Source organism: Lepus europaeus, chromosome 5 (assembly GCF_033115175.1).
Source record: "Lepus europaeus isolate LE1 chromosome 5, mLepTim1.pri, whole genome shotgun sequence".
Classification (NCBI taxonomy): Eukaryota; Metazoa; Chordata; class Mammalia; order Lagomorpha; family Leporidae; genus Lepus; species Lepus europaeus.
Window position 1 is genome coordinate 5,933,756 of NC_084831.1, and position 14,951 is coordinate 5,948,706.

A 14,951-nucleotide genomic window follows, 5' to 3' on the forward strand; every position below is an offset into this window, starting at 1 on the left:
GCCCCCGACAACCCCTGTGAGGGCGGCAGGGTCCCCTAAGGGCCCCCAAGGACATCCGTGGACACACTCAGGGCACCCTCAGGAAGAGGAGGCGCTATCGAACACTCCCTCTGTGTCATCTCCCCGGGACAGATGAAAGAAGTGAGCGAATCGTACCAACTGCATCACTGATGCATGTGGGGGCGGGAGCAGAGCTGGGGGCTCGGGGCCCCACCACGGAGAGCCCAGGGCCACCCCTTCCTTACTCATCCCCAGTGAAACACAGATCCGTGGTTGAAGACTTGAGTCAGGCTTCAAATTCCTGGATAGCGGTTATCTGCTGATGTCACAGAACTGCAGGATCTGTATTGTTTTAATAAACAATCGCTCAGCTCCGATAAGAAGACTCAACACCTCTTTCACGCTCACGCTGGCCTCTGGGATTGCTCAACACCGGTCCATGCTTCAGGGTCACTGCCGGAGAGCCAGCCTGCAGCACCCGCCCTACCTGTCCGGTGTCCTGGAGGGCAGGAAGCCTCCCCCCCCAACACACACACCCCGCGTTGCTTTGCAGGTCAGTGGGATCTAACAACTGAGAGTTCAAGACTAAACTGAAGGGGGGTGGGGCGCAGATGCTGAGGCCACGGGAGCTTTTCAGGCCCCTTGCATCAGAGGTATGGGCTGTGGGGGAGGTGTCTCAGGCCCAGATGAGCAGACACTACAAGGACCCCCGTCTGTCCTAGAAACTCTGCCCACCCACCAAGCCCAGAATGGGGGTCCAGGCCGCAGGAAAGCTGCCAGCCCCTGGCCTCTGGCTGAGAGGCTGCAGCACCAGGCCTGTGGGATCACAGACAGCACCGGCAAGACACCCACTTCCTGAACGGCACGCGGAGCTGGGCCCCTTGCCTGCTGGTTTTTTGTTTTTGCTTTTTTAGATTTTATTTGAAGGTCTGAGTTACAAAAGAGAGGGATACTAAGAGAGAGAGAGAGAGAGAGAAACAGAGAGAGAGAGAGAGGAGAGATTTTCCATCTGCTGGTTCTCTCCCCAAATGGCTGCAACAGCTGGGGCTGGGCCAGGCCAAAGCCAGGAGCCAGGAGCTTCCTCCTGGTCTCCCACGTGGGTGCAGGGGCCCAAGCACTCGGGCCATTTTTCGCTGCTTTCCCAGACCACTAGCAGGGAGCTGGATCAGAAGTGGAGCAGCTGGGACTAGAACCTGCACCCATATAGGATGCCAGTGTCACAACGCCGGCCACCTGAACCCCTTTCCAAGGGAGAGACATGAGCCCAGCAGCGGCCAGCTGGGATTTGCAGCTGCTGGACTGCGTGGGGTCCACCAGCAGCCCCGGAAGGCCGTTGGCTATCCCCGATCTTCTCCCGGTGCCCCCACGGCCGGACCGTCCACAACCATTCTCAAACTGCTAAGCGGCTGAAGGGAGCTTCTGGAGGACCCCCAGGCTGCCCACAGCGGCTGCCGCCACGGGCCAGGACTCAGCTTGCCCGGACAACGTCGCAGAAGGGCCACTGAAGCCACCCTGTCCCCCCGCACTCGGTGGAGCCTCTGCACATTGACCCTGGGTCGAAACCACAGGGGGCTGCAGCCCAGTGGGGTGAGGAGACCTCCAGCTTTGGAATCCGACCGCGGCAGCCGGGTTCCAGGCTCCGTCCATGGCCCATCACCGTGTCCTCAGCCTCACCACAGCCGGCTGCCGGCACGGGGCTATGGTGAGGATTAACCAGGGAAACACCCGGCTCATCACCATCACTCTGCTCCAGGGAGGCCAAGCTACACACTGTGAGAGGTGGGGGTGTAAGGAGATTTTACTCTTAAAACAGTGATTTCTATAAGACCTGTCCGGTCCCGGGCCTCCGGGCTGGAGCAGGGCAGGACAGCTTCCTGTGGGTCCAGAGCCACAGCCCGGGCCGGGGTGAGAAGTCCTCCGGGGCGGCCCCATCGCTCACTCATTCATTCATTCAACCCACAAGCACTCCGGGAGCCGCCCGGCGCGCCGAGCTGTCTAGCACTGCGGGTGCCCAGGCGCCCAGGGCCCTCGGGGTCTGGCGGTCCTGAGCCCCCAAACAGAGCAGCGGGAGGCTCCCCTGCGCCCCCAAACCGCAGAAACCAGCTGGGAATTTCAGACAAGGCAAGAGGTGATTGAAACAACTTCCCATTCTCCCCGCAGACGTTTTAATGAGGAAGCCCTCCCCACCCCTTCCACCCCCCACCCCGGGCCTGGCACGGCCGCGCCCCTCGCGTTATTGCAACCCAGGCCTCCCTCTGGCCTCTCCCGAACACGGACGCCGCGGGCGGACAGCGCCAAGGCCGCAGCCTCCGGGAGGGGGCGAGCGAGCGCTGGGCCCGCGCGTCCGAGGCCGGGGCGGGGTCGGGCCGCCCACGGGAGCCTTTCCTTTTTTTTTTTTTTTTTTTTTTTTTTTTTGCACTTTAAAGCCCGCGGGCGCTCTCTCCTCCGCACAGTCCGCGCGCTCGCAGCAGCGGCCAGGCTCCTGCGCTGGCGCCGGGGCCGCGGGGAGGAGGCGGCTTCGCTCCCTGCGGCGGGCGCGGCCCGGGCGCCCGAGACCCTCGGCCCGGAGAGCGGCGGCGGCGCCGGACACCGAGCACCGGTGGGTGGAGGAGCGCGAAGGGCACCGGGGCCCGGGCGGGGCGGGACGCGGGGAGGCGGCGCCCAGGCCCGGTGGGGGTCCGGGCTGGGGACCTGGCGGGGCGCGGAGGCCCCGGGTCCCACCTGCGGGGCCGAGGCCAGGCGGGGACCGCGGAGTTCCGTGCGCCCGGGCGCCCCGGGGCCTCCGCGCCCGCGACCCGTCCCCTCCCGCTCGGGGGCAGCGCGACCCCCTCGGGGAAGTTGGTTTCGCTTTTCCCGCCAGTTCGGCCGAGTTTGCAGAGCGGCCCGACTGCCCCTCCGGGCGCCTCCCCTGGGGAGCCCTCCGGGCGGCGCCATCCCCCTGCGCCCCGAGCCGCGGCGGCCTCTCTCGGCCGCGGAGGGCGAGCCCCAGGTTGTGTCAGGAAATCGATTACAACAGAAAAGCCAGGGCGGCCGGGCTGTGTCGGGGGAGCCGCGGGAGGGGCCGCTCGCGCGGGGCTTGGTCCCTGTCCGGCTCAAGTTCAGGGCTCCGAACCCGGTGGGCCCGGGCGGCCGGGTGTGAGAGTGAGAGTGCGAGTGCGTGTGGGGGAGTGTGAGTGTGTGTGAGTGTGTATGGGTGTGTGTATGTATGTGGGGGAGTGTGAGTGTGGAGGGAGGATCGTGAGAGTATGTATGGGTGTGTGTATGTATGTGGGGGAGTGTGAGTGTGTATGGTGTGTGTATGTATGTGGGAGAGTGAGTGTGTGTGAGTGTGTATGGGTGTGTGTGTATGTGGGGGAGTGTGAGTGTGTATGGGTGTGTGTATGTACGTGGGGGAGTGTGAGTGTGTATGGTGTGTGTATGTACGTGGGGGAGTATGAGTGTGTATGGGTGTGTGTGTATGTGGGGGAGTGTGAGTGTGTATGGGTGTGTGTATGTACGTGGGGGAGTGTGAGTGTGTATGGTGTGTGTATGTACGTGGGGGAGTATGAGTGTGTATGGGTGTGTGTGTATGTGGGGAGTGTGAGCGTGTATGGGTGTGTGTATGTACGTGGGGGAGTGTGAGTGTGTATGGGTGTGTATATGTACGTGGGGGAGTATGAGTGTGTATGGGTGTGTGTGTATGTGGGGGAGTGTGAGTGTGTATGGGTGTGTGTATGGGTGTGTGTATGTACGTGGGAGAGTGTGAGTGTGTATGGGTGTGTGTATGTATGTGGGAGAGTGTGTATGGGTGTGTGTATGTACGTGGGAGAGTGTGAGTGTGTATGGGTGTGTGTATGTACGTGGGGGAGTATGAGTGTGTATGGGTGTGTGTGTATGTGGGGGAGTGTGAGTGTGTATGGGTGTGTGTATGTACGTGGGGGAGTATGAGTGTGTATGGGTGTGTGTGTATGTGGGGGAGTGTGAGTGTGTATGGGTGTGTGTATGGGTGTGTGTATGTACGTGGGAGAGTGTGAGTGTGTATGGGTGTGTGTATGTATGTGGGAGAGTGTGTATGGGTGTGTGTATATGCGGGAGAGTGTGAGTGGGGGGGAGGATTGTGAGAGTGTGTATGTGCGTGTGTGGGAGAGTGTGAGTGTATGTGTGTGAGTGTGTATGGGTGGGGATGATCGTGAGAGTATGTGTGGGAGTGTGGGGGAGTGTGAGTGTGTGAGTGTATGTGTGGGAGTGTGTGTGGAGGGAGTATCGTGAGAGTGTATGGGTGTGTGTATGTATGTGGGAGAGTGAGTGTATGTGGGAGAGTGTGTGGGAGGGGAGTATCGTGAGTGTGTGTATGGGTGTGAGTGTGTGGAAGAGTGTGAGTGAGTCTGTGGGGGCGAGTATTGTGAGTGTGAGTGTGGGTGGGAGAGTGAGTGTGTGCATGTGGGGGAGTATCATGAGTGTGTATGGGTGTGTGGGAGTGTGTGTATATGAGAGTGGGGGAATATCATGAGAGTGTATGGGTGTGTGTGAGTGTATGTGTGTGGGGGAGAGTGTGAGTGAGTCTGTGTGTGACTGTGAGTGTGTAAAAGTGAGTCTATGAGTGTGAGTGTTGTGTATGAACGTATGAGTGACCCTGTGTGTCTGAGTGTGTGTATGTGTGTGTGTGTCTTGGTCAGAATGTGTGTATGTGTGAGTGCATGTGTCTTGGGAGTGTGTGTATGTTGTGTGTATATGAGTGTGTGTGTGTCTTGATGGGAATGTGTGTGTGTGTATGTGAGGGCGTGAGTCTGTGTCTGGTGTGTGTATGTGAGGGTGTGAGTGTGTGGTGTGTATGTGAGGGTGTGTGTCTGGTGTGAGGCTGTGTGTCTTGGAGTGTGTGTCTGGTGTGAGGCTGTGTGTGTGTGTCTGGTGTGTGTATGTGAGGCTGTGAGTGTGTGGTGTGTATGTGAGGCTGTGAGTGTGTGGTGTGTATGTGAGGGTGTGAATGTGTGGTGTGTGTATGTGAGGGTGTGTGTCTGGTGTGAGGCTGTGTGTCTTGGAGTGTGTGTCTGGTGTGAGGCTGTGTGTCTTGGAGTGTGTGTGTGTATGCGAGGCTGTGTGTGTGTGTCTGGTGTGTGTATGTGAGGCTGTGAGTGTGTCTGGTGTGAGGCTGTGTGTGTTTGCCAGCGCCTTGGGGGGCGTGTGTGCACGTGTGTGCTTTGAGAGCCACTTAGCCTGCCTTTCCCTGGTTGTTCTGCAAAGTGGGGACGCCGGCACCCCGGGGCAGCAGGCGCTGGTGCCCCGGAGCAGGGCGCAGGCTCTCTCCTCCCCTCTCTCTTTCTCTGAAAGTGAACCCTGCCGTTTGGGGGTGAGTTGGCAGGGTTGCTTCCTGAATGAGTAATATTTAATTAAACACTCCCGGGGCAGCATCAGACACTGGTCATGAGCTGAGTTTTAACAGGTGTTCATGGTAAAAGCACCAACCGGGTGAGTAAGGGTTGGTGGCCTAGGAAGAATTTTCTCTGGGGTAGGAGGGTCGCGGAGGGGGAGTCCCAGCTTCAGCCCTGGCAGTGGGCGCGGGAGGGTTTGGCAAGTGCTGGGTGGAGGCTAGCGCTGTAGGCTCATCCCCCACCCCCACCCCCCCGCTGAAGAACCAGAGCTAAGGAAGCCGTCTTGCTTCCAAGGCTTTCCTAGAATGGTCCTTTTCCTGGAGGCTCAGAGAGGGTGGCTCCTTTAGCCAAACTGCACAGCCAGGGCTGCGACCGAGACCCCCAAGTCCTGGCTGTGACTGCTGTCACCGTCCCTGGCACTGAGGTCACAGCTGGCCAGCTGCACAGGTCATCCGAGGCCCTCCTCACCCTCCTCCTCCTCCTATCTCTGAACCCCCTTCCTTCTGCAGGGAGCACTTGCCTTGGCCAAACTGCACAGCCGGGGCTGCGACCGAGACCCCCAAGTCCTGGCTGTGACTGCTGTCACCGTCCCTGGCACTGAGGTTGTCCGAGGCCCTCCTCACCCTCCTCCTCCTCCTATCTCTGAACCCCCTTCCTTCTGCAGGGAGCACTTGCCTTGGCCAAACTGCACAGCCGGGGCTGCGACCGAGACCCCCAAGTCCTGGCTGTGACTGCTGTCACCGTCCCTGGCACTGAGGTTGTCCGAGGCCCTCCTCACCCTCCTCCTCCTCCTATCTCTGAACCCCCTTCCTTCTGCAGGGAGCACTTGCCTTGGCCAAACTGCACAGCCGGGGCTGCGACCGAGACCCCCAAGTCCTGGCTGTGACTGCTGTCACCGTCCCTGGCACTGAGGTTGTCTGAGGCCCTCCTCACCCTCCTCCTCCTCCTATCTCTGAACCCCCTTCCTTCTGCAGGGAGCACTTGCCTTGGTGGATGGAGTGTGTGTGTGTGTGTGTGTGTGAATTTTTGCAGATGGGGAGATGTGGAGTCACCGTGTGTAAGAACTTTACAAGTCTCCCTTTTCCTGCCCAGCCTGGCCACCATCCCAGGAGCAGAGCAAAGAAAAAGCCGTTGCACGTTGGCCCGGGGCAGTGGGGCCTGGTGGTTGGAACTGGACGCATCAGTGGGGGTTCAGAGCGCCTAGGCGGGAGTGGCCTTGCCTGGGGCTCTGGGTGATGTCACTTTGGAGCTGGGTGAGGCCATGCTTCGGCCCGGGGAAGGCTGGATCCGCCCTTCAGTGGGTTCACAGGGCTCTTGCGAAAAACTCACCCCCTTGGAATCAGCACAGATCTTTAATTTGCTGGTGGAGCTGGAGAGCAGGGCGGGGGCCCAGCTCCGGGAGGCCCCGCTGCCCCCCGAGGCTCACCGAGGAGCTGTGCCACACCAGCGCCAGCTCCCTTCTTGCACCTACTCCTCCCCCCAGGTGGATGCGAGCTGGCGTGCGGATGCGTTTGCAGAGTTGGCAAAGCCTCTGATTCTTAACGGTGTTCGTGAGCTGGGTGCGGGGCTGTGGCGCTGGTTCTCGAGGGCTAGGCGGTGGCTGCTCGTGCGGGGACCCCTCGATCTTTTTGTTCTGCAGAGTTTTAGCCAATGGAAGTGCGAGGGCAGGTGCGGGTCTGCCTCGGCCTGCCTGGGGTGCGTCACCCCTGCTTCCCCCCCACGCCAGGTAGATGAGGTCTAGGCTTAAAGGGATTTAAGGCTAGGCTTGCCCTCCCCACCAGGAGTCAAGTTCAAGTTCTACTGGGAGACAGGAGCCAGGCTCGTGCTGCTGAGAGTGCCGTGTGCACTTGTCCTGCTATGAGTCCTACTGATAATAATAGAGGAAAGCAATGTTTTTAAAAGGTTTGTTGATTATTTGAAAGGCAGAGTTGAGAGAGAGAGAAGATCTTCCATCTGCTGCTTCGCTCCCCAAAGTGGCTACAATGGTTGGGGCTGAAGCCAGAGGCTGGGAACTCTATCCAGGTCTCCCACGTGGGTGCAGGGACCCAAGCTCTGGGGCTGGCTGCATCAGCAGGGAGCTGGATGGGAAGTGGAGCAGCCGGGACTTGAACCAGAGCCCATATGGGATGCTGGTGTCTCAGACTGTGGCTCAACCCTCTGGGGCACAACGCCAGCTTGAGAAACAATGTTATGGCACATGCTCATACCAGGTTCTAACTTGAGTCCTAGACCCGTCAGCTCAGCATGCATCCTGAGAATCCTGGGTGATTCTCCTCTCATCCGGGTCCTCCAGGTGCTCTGGGCAAGCAGGTGACTTGGCCGAGGTCTCCCTGCTCCAGATGGTGGACTCCAAACTCTAATCCACACCGTGGCACCTTTGACCTGAGTCAGCATCGTCTCCACCTCCGTAGCCTTTCGTTGGAGAAGCATGTGTTAATTTTTAGCAGAAGTTTTTTGTTATGGAATGTTGCAAACATGTACCAAAGATGAGCCCCTAGATTCCCTCACCAGCTTCGTATGTCAGCACGTGCCCACATGCACACAGATACATACATGTATGCCATGTTTACACATGCATGATTATTCTAAAGCAAACACACCATGTCAGGCCATCTGTAGCTGCTTCCTACCAAGCATTTAAGGGAAGACTGGAGTCTGAGAGAGGCTGACTGCTCCTCCACGTGGGGGCGGGGGCAGAGGGAGCCCCGCCGTTCTGACTTAGAGACAGGACGGGCGGCAAAGCCTGTGGCTCTTGGAGGATCTGTCTGGTCGCCCTGCCTGGGAGCCTTTGGCAAGCTTCTTGCTTGTTTTGTGTTCTGTTCATTGCCCAACATTAAAAATAAATGAGTCTGCCGATCATGAGGCCAACCACATCCACAGCAGGCTCAGGCTCTGTGGCCTTGTCCTGGAGACGGGGTGGGAATCCGCCAGGGCCCGCCTGGCCTTGCCTGTCCTTGAGGCCTGGGCCTGTGTGGTGCAGGGCTGGGGACCCGCGGCGGGGCCAGGCAGCTGGTGATGAGGGGAGGGTTTCTCATGATCTGCTGGACCAGGCCCAAGCCCACGCCTTAGCCTCCTGGGTTTCCCATGCAGATGACGGGGGAGAGAGTCTCAAGCTCCTGCCCCTCACAAGGCGCCTCTTGGAAGATGAGGGAGTTGGTGGGTGATTTGGGGGTTGGGAGGTGACCCCCAACTTGACAAAGGACTGCTGAGTAGGAGGGGCTCAGCACTGTGAGCTTGGAAGGCCCACTTGAGATGAGGCCCTGGCTGTGACCACATTTTAAAAAAAAAATTATTTATTTATTTGAAAGGCAGAGAGAGAGAGAGAGAGAGAGGGCTTCCCTCTGCTGGTTCGTTCCCCAGATGACCACACGGCTGGAGCTGAGCTAATCTGAACAGGAGCTTCTTCCAGGTCTCCCACGCGGGTGCAGGGGCCCAAGGACTTGGGCCATCTTCCACTGCTTCCCCAGGCCACAGCAGGGAGCTGGATCGGAAGTGGAGCAACCAGGTCTCGAACTGCCCCCCAGGGCGTTAACCCACTGAGCCACAGCACCGGCCCCTGTGTTTTGTTCTTTCTGGAACAGGCCCCTGCTCTGGCTGGCGATGCAGTGTTTCCATCCAAACCGCCGTCCATGGTGCCCACTTCTGACCAAGGACTCACTTCACCGCCCAAGAAGTACGGCCGTGGGCCCATACCCATGAGCTCGCTGGTCTCGCCAGCTCCCCCATTCTCCAGAACGGGGAGATGGCCATGGCGACAGCACCAGCTAGGTGACACACTCTGCAGGGCTGCCGAGGTTCTCCGGCAGGCTGTGCTCCGATACAGGCTGCCTCCGGTACACGGGGCTATTTCTCCCACACCCAGGAGCCTCAGGTCCAGGAGTCAAGGGGTGGGGCCGGGAGGGGCACCCCTCGCTGTCACCCCCAGTGACCTGCTAGCAAGATGCTGGCTTCCTGTTGCTGGGACTTTATGCTCTGCTGGCCTGGAGGTCTTAGTTCCAGAATGGGGAGTGCACCCCGCAGGAGACCCAACAATGATCCCATTGAACTGGAAGTCACGGCTGCCCCGTGGCTGCCGAGGCCCACGAGCCTCTGAGTCAGGGGTTGATTCAGACTCCCCGGGAGGAGGCCGGACGACCGCCGCCCCCCAAAGGCGGCGTGCGAGGAGCGGGTCTGGAACACGGCTCTCGGTGTATCGGGCCCTGTGACTGTGGTCATCCAGGCAGCACCGCGCGTGGCCCAGACCCTGAGGAGTGGAGCTGTGGGTCACCCTTCTGGCCAAGAACCGGGACCAGCTGGGGTGCTGCCGCAGGCAACGGGAGACGGAGCAGGCGGTGGGAGAACGTGGTTGTGAATGCCAGCCACGGTCTGGGACCAGTGGCAGAGCCAGGCTGCGGCGGCTGGGAGGGTCTCCTGCTTGTTTTGGTAAGGGTGTGTTTGGGTGTGGCATGCGCCTGCATTTCTTTCTTGGGCCTTGTCGTTGGGCGTGACATTTCTGTCAGTAGGTCAGCCTTGTTCACTTCCATCACGGCGTTCTCCGTCAGGGTGTCGGGCAGGAGTAGACGCTGGCTAGGGTTCACTTTCTTTTAGGGGAAGGATCCGTGCGTTTCAGTCGTATCACGCTGGGTGCGACCGTGACCCTGCCACTGTCTGTCTTTGGAGGTGAAGTGTGGTTTAAGGAGATGTGTGTGGCTGCCAGGTTGGCAGGGGTGGACTGGGGCGGGCTGACTTTGGTGTTCTCTTGACTGGATTAACGGACGCCCAGGGCGCCGGGGGAGCGCTCGGCCTGCCCTGGTGCTGGAGAGAAGCTCAGGGGCTTGGTGTTGGTTAGAGCCGTTGGGTGGCACAGGCGTGTTCGTTAGCGGTGAGGATGGGTGGGCCTGGCGGGGACCCCGGCAGAAACACAGACGGAGGATGGTGTCTTAGTCCGTTCTGTGCTGCCGCGGTAGAATACTGAGACGGCCTCACTTCCCAGGGACAGGGGCTTATCGGGGTCAGAGTTCTGGAGCCGGCCTCTGGGGAGGGCTTCTTGCTCCAGACATGGCAGGGAGGGGTGTCACAAGCTGGGACAGAGCGGGTGCACTGCCTCAGGCCTCAGCCCCTCCTCGTATGGGGCCTCATGGGTCTAGTTCCGGTTACACCCCAAGGCCGCACCTCCAGACTGGAGACAGCACGAAGAGCTTGTGGACTAAGCTTCCAGCAGGTGAACTTTTGGGGACCCCAGAAACTGCAGCAAAGGGTAAATTCTGCCGTCTCCTGGAGCTGGGACCCCTTTTCCTGCCCTGGGATACCCCGAACTCCAGGATCTCCCGCCTGTCAGTGACCCCCGGCCTCGCAGGTCTCTGGCTTTGCACTGAGAGTCGCACCGGGGGCTTCTGTGGCTCTGAGGCCTTTGAACTTGGACGGAAGCTGGCTTCCAGCTTCTCTGGGTCTCGCGCTCACAGATGGCCCGCTCTGGGCCTTCTCAGCCTCCATAAGCCCCCCCCCCCCCCCAGGGCTCCGTGTGCAGCTGCCCTGGAGGCCCTGATCTCTGGAGAACCCTCACTGGAAAAGTCACGGGTGCCGGAAGAATCCAATGAGGGGCTGCAACTGGAGGGGGTCGTGGGGGAGAACACAGCCCCCCATGGCCGGAGCTGGGAGGATGGGCAGGCTTGCGTTGCCGGCTGCATGGGAGGTGGGAAGGAGGGTGGAGAATTGCAGACGCCACCCGGGTTCCTGGCTGGTTAGCAGTCACAGTGGCCGAGGACCCCGCACACAGGACTGCGGGACCAGATCCATGGAGGTGCTTTGAGCCTGTGCCGGGTGGGGGTGCCCCAGGCAGTCATGTCCAGATGGCAGCCAGACCTGGTGCAGGGCAGAAGCCTGGGCTGGAGACAGGAACTGGAACCTTCTGCAGAGGCTGTGTGGTGTGAGATGCATATGCCCAGGCGATGGGGGGAGAGGGGGCTCTTTCCTGGCACCTTCCTCTGGATGTACCCACCTCCCCCAGCCCCCACCCCAGCAACTCCCTGACACTGCTGGGTGTCCCCGAGAAGTCTGGGAAGGAGGCCTCTTTTGGTTTAGGGGATTTGTGCTTCTCTTTGTTTAAAAAAGTTGCAGTAAAATACAAATAATATAAAACTTACCTCCTAGCTGCTTTTAAGTCTGTTGTTGTTGGTGGTGGTTTTTTTGTTTTTTGTTTTTTTTTTTTTTGACAGGCAGAGTGGACAGTGAGAGAGAGAGACAGAGAGAAAGGTCTTCCTTTTGCCGTTGGTTCACCCTCCAATGGCCGCCGCGGTAGGCGTGCTGCGGCCGGCGCACCGCGCTGATCCGATGGCAGGAGCCAGGTGCTTCTCCTGGTCTCCCATGGGGTGCAGGGCCCAAGCACTTGGGCCATCCTCCACTGCACTCCCAGGCCACAGCAGAGAGCTGGCCTGGAAGAGGGGCAACCGGGACAGGATCGGTGCCCCGACCTGGACTAGAACCCGGTGTGCCAGCGCCGCAAGGCGGAGGATTAGCCTAGTGAGCCGCGGCGCCGGCCTATGTTGTTGTTGTTTTAAAGATTTATTTACTTCAGAAGCAGAGTTAGAGAGAGAGAGAGACAGGGAGAGAGATCTTCCATCCGCAGATTCACTCTCAAATGGCCACAATGGCCAGGTTTGGGGCTGGCCAGACCAAAGCCAGGACTCAGGAGCTTCTTCTAGGTCTGCCATGTGGACTTGGGCATCCTCTGCTTTCCCAGGTGCATTAGCAGGGAGCTGGATTGGAATCGGAGCAGCCAGGAGTTGAACCGGTGTGGGATGCTGGCTCTGCAGGCTGTGGCTTTACCCACTACGCATGGCGCCGGCCCTGGTTTTAGTCTTAGGCACATTGACAGCATTGTTCACCATCACCACCATCCATCCCCAGAGCCCTTCATCTTCCGAACGGCGCTCTGTCCTCCCGGCTGCCCCCCAGCCCTGGAGCCCAGGCCGCTGCTTGCCATCTGACTAACTCCTGTGCGAGGGGACACTCCCAGACTCGGACTTGTCCTTTTGTGGCGTGTGTCACACTGAGCGCGTTGTCCTCAAGCCTCACCACGCGCTCGCTGGTGTTGCATCTGGGCAGACCACGTGTCAGTACCTTACAAACAGAACATCCCATCCTTTCCCCTCAGCTGTCGGGTTTTTTTTTTTTAAGATTTATTTATTTATTTGAAAGTTAGAGTTACACAGAGAGAGGAGGAGAAGCAGAGAGAGAGAGAGAGAGAGAGAGAGATCTTTCATCTGCTGGTTCACTCCCCAATTGGCCACAACGGCCGGAGCTGTGCTGACCCGAAGCCAGGAGCCCAGGAGCCAGGAGCTTCTCCCACGCGGGTGCCAGGACCAAAGGACTTGGGCCATTTTCTACTGCTTTCCCAGGCCACAGCAGAGAGCTAGATTGGAAGTAGAGTGGCCGGGACTTGAACTGGCACCTGTATGGAATGCCGGTATTGCAGACAGCGGCTTTACCCACCACGCCACAGTGCGGCCCCTCGATGGGCTCTTGTCCCTTTGCATTTTTGTGACCGTTCCTAGGAGTTCCAGGGTCCAGGGAGAGTGGCCTTGCTGTGGCTCTGCCCCAGCCTCTGCCCCAGCCTCACTGGCTGCTGTGCGCGTCAGTCGACCGCAAACGTGGAGGCTGCTGCCGGGAGCTGGCGGGGCTGGGAGCCAGGCTGTCAGCAGGAGGTGCCTGTGGCTCTGGCTTCTCGCGGCCTGCTACCAGGATGAGAGGATCCAGCCCCCCAGCCAGCCGCTAGCCTCTGTCCCCCGGTCTCTGAAGTGTGGTCACCACACCTGGTGTCTGCTTCCTCACTTCCCAGTGGCCCCTGGCAAACTGCTCAGGGGTCCTCGATGACCCATCCCAGCCACCAGCATATGGGGACACCTCTGTGTTCTGACCCTTGTCATCCCCTGTCACTCCCCCTGTCATCCCTGGGCCCCTCTTCTGCTGTGGGGTCCTCTTCTCCCCTTGGCTCTGCTGACCCCACTTCTGTCTCTGGCACAGACGCCCCCACTCCACATTGCCACTCTTCCCCTGCTGTCCTGCGAGCCCTGCCCACTGCACTGCCCATAACCAAGCTCCCAGGGGCTCCTCTTTCCCAGAACTGTTGTTTCCCTCACCTGCTGCTGCCAGCCTCCCACCCTGGAACCCAGGCACCCACTGGGGCCCTCAAGGTGCCAGGGATGGCCGCAGCATCCCACTGGACCAGGGGCTCCAGGAGAGCAGGACTGGCCATGCTGTTCTTGTTCCCCACTGCCTAGGTTAGTGGACACCTGATAGACAAGCAGGTGCAGTAAGAGCCGCAGCTTGTGGCTCCCGGCAGGGCAGGAAGAGAGCCAGGTGTGAGCTCAGGGTGGGTTCGGCGCTTCCTCGCTGGGGCCCCAGGCCCAGGCTTCCTCTTCTACCACGTGGCACGGTTGTCACCTGGAGGGTGGCTGAGAGTCTTAGGGAGGCGATATGTGTCAGCAGTGGTGCTGGCTTGGGGCAGTGGCCCTGGCCCAGCCTCCCCGTGACGCTGGTCTCAGAATCCCGCTGCCAGGTTTCCAATTCTCAGACTGGGATTCTCCCTGACCCCTGGGAGGTCAGTGTCTCCGAGCCTCCTCTCAGCTGTCATTGCCCTTGCATTTAGACATTTATTGCCAGGCCCGGGCTTGTCCTGGCAACCCTCTCCCGTCCCATCCACCTCCAGGGTCGTTCCTGACACGTGGATCAGCTGGAGTTCTCTTCTCCCTGTTTGTTTCGAATGTGGGAACCAGGGCCCTGGCCAGTGTCTTTCAGGAGACCCAGTTCAACTCCCTGGTCCTTTGCTTATTTATTTGAAAGGTAGGGAGAGAAAAAGAGCGAGCGAGCGAGAGGGCTCTCACTTGCTTGTTCATTCCCCAAATGCTCACAGTGGCTGGGGACTGGCGGCCAGGGGCCAGGCCACGGGGGCTGGGGGCTCAAGCCAGGCCTCAACGGGTGGCAGGGATCCAGCCAGCTGAGCCATCCCCTGCTGCCTCCCAGGGGCTGCGTTTGCAGGAGCCAGAGCCAGGAGCCAGCCCAGGTGCTCGGTGTGGGCTCAGGGCTCCATGAAGCTGGACACCGGCTCGCCCGCTCCTTGTCTGCCGGTCAGGGACCCTCCCCGCCAGGTCGCCGGCCACCCCTTGGCAGTTTGACTCTGGGTCCCACCGAGGCACAGGGTTCTGGGGGCGGGGGGGGGGGGGGGGAAGGGAGATGTTGTTCTGTGTGCCGAGCTCTTCCTCTGTTGGCACTGACGAGGAGGCCTGGCAGGGTTGCCCTGCCCCCACCGTGGGAAGGCTGCACGGCGGGCAGGGCTGTGGTTTGTGGGAGGGGTGAGCACCCGTCGCGTTCTTGGCACCTCCGTCAGTTGCTGGGTGATGAGCCCCTGGGTAGCTCTGGGAGACTCCGGGTCATGACCTGCTGCTGGGGTCCTCTGAAGACGGGGGTGGGGGTGGAGGGGGAGGCCCTGGGGTGCTGTTCCTTGTCCAGGGATCCTCTCGGTTTGGCCCTGTTGAGATGAATAGCCCTGTGCTGTGAAGCTTGGAAAAAGTCATCCTGGGGGGGTGGGCACCGCCAGTGTTCAGGTTTTCCTGGTTATACGTAAGT

The 14,951-nt window shown here is 60.0% G+C and overlaps 1 protein-coding gene across 1 annotated transcript in view; it reads left to right on the top strand.

Annotated features, from left to right (window-relative positions):
• Positions 1–2,517: 2,517 nt before the first annotated feature.
• SPSB1 (splA/ryanodine receptor domain and SOCS box containing 1) overlaps positions 2,518–14,951 on the top strand; it is a 59,501-nt gene continuing 47,067 nt past the window's right edge. The window contains exon 1 of the mRNA XM_062190384.1: positions 2,518–2,599. The gene's annotated coding sequence lies outside the window, so the exon portion shown is untranslated. The remainder of the gene's footprint in view (positions 2,600–14,951) is intronic.